Raw genomic sequence first — 1,912 nt, 5'->3', positions numbered from 1 at the left:
ATAAGGGGGGATATGATCACCCTGTATAAATATATAAACGGTCCATATAGAGAACTCTCTTCCCAATTATTTCACTATGAGATCATTACAAAGCACAAGGGGGCGCTCTTTGCATCTGGAGGAAAAGAAGTTTAAGCTCCGGATAAAGAAGGGATTCTTCACTGTAAGGTCTGTGACAATGTGGAATCGGCTCCCTCAGAAAGTAGTTTCAGCGGCTACTATAGATAACTGGGGATTAAGGATTTAAAGTAAAGATAACAGAGACTGCTGATCCAGGGAACATCTGATTGCCTCATGGGATCAGGAAGGAATATTTGTCCCCTGTTGAAGCAAATTGTACCCGGGGTTTTTTTGCCTTCCTCTGGACCAACTATGTCTTATAGGGTTTTATATCTGGGGTGTTTATTTCCATAGTGGGTGAACCTATTGGACTTCTACTATGATACTACAGCCTTTCCGATGTTTCCTTTTTGTTTGTCATATCGCTGGAATCCTCTGAACATTTCTGTTTGGACAAATTAATATACAGAAGAGGTGAAGCCATTCTGCCAGTTTGGGCATTTCTTATGAATATGGATTTATGTGAGTACATTTATAATAGACAATGCATTGGAAGTGAGATCCCCAGAAAGCTCCGAGGTCTCTGTATGGAGTTTGGGGCTTTTATTTCTCATGGCTCCCCCTCCCCCCACCATTGGCCATTGGAAGTCATTGCCATAATACCGGGCATTGTTTGCTTGGTGCGGAGCCTTCCAAGGTTACTTACCACCAATCCTAATCTGCAGACTGGAAGAAGCAGGCGATGTCCTCCTAAGGTTTTCCATATAACGATCTGAACAAAGTCCGGAATGATGAGGACAGCTTATAGGAAATATGGATCTCTACCTGGGAAAAGCCTTAGGGACTCCGTCTCCGTATAATTGGTGACCACGTTAGATGACCACAGACCAGAACCAGTCCAAACCCAGCCAATGACAGTTCTGGTTCCTCAGGTCCATCTGGCTTTCCTTTGAAATGTTATGGTGCCGGCAGTTTTATCGTTAGATTACATTTCATCCATTTCTGAGCTAATTTATGGAATGATAAAGCCTTTCAAATGTAAAACAGAACTCTTACCCTAGTTTATTAGATGCGTCCCGGTGGAATGCGGAGTATCCCGAGGACAAGGCAAAGTCCTACATGACAAGCTTTGATATCCTAGCACACCGATGATTTCTGTCGGCGCCACAAAACTGGTCCGGACCGACTCCAAACAGAAAAGAAGAACTTTCTGTATATCAGTGTTACCCAACCAGGGTACCACTAGGGGGCGCTAGGGGTTCCTGGAGCAGTTTGCACCTCTCAGGTCCTACTAAGTGACCCCATTGATGTTTTTGGCTATCTGTAAGGGTGACATTCATCCCACTGGCCAGCAATGTAAGAGGAATTCTTCCCACTGACCCCCACACTAATATACTGTGAGCTGTGGATATAATAATTATAGGACGGGTCCTGAGAAATTACTCCAAGTGACAAGGAAAGTCTGGAAGTATTGGGGCATTGATCCTGCTGCCCATACATTGAATTTGCTGCTACCTCTCTTCCTTTTCATTGGACAATATGACGCCTCCGACCAATCAGATCAATGCTAGGGCCACCATCATGAAGGTCCTCGGTGACCAGGATTGGCAAAGTCTAATATTTCCCTCTGGTATCTCCAATATAAGGACCATGCAATATTTATTCCTTTCCATTATCATGTAATAGAATATTAGCAGCCCGCACCCTATCCCTGCCGCTCTATGAGCCATAGGGCCACAACAATCTGTGCTCATAGAGCCCAACCATGAACACACATGTGCGCACACATACACACACACACATATACACACACACACACACACACACATACATACACACACATATACACACA

Source organism: Pyxicephalus adspersus, chromosome 10 (genome assembly GCF_032062135.1).
Source record: "Pyxicephalus adspersus chromosome 10, UCB_Pads_2.0, whole genome shotgun sequence".
NCBI classification, from domain to species: domain Eukaryota; kingdom Metazoa; phylum Chordata; class Amphibia; order Anura; family Pyxicephalidae; genus Pyxicephalus; species Pyxicephalus adspersus.
The sequence above is the reverse complement of the archived record's forward strand: the minus strand, read 5'-3'. Positions refer to the sequence as shown.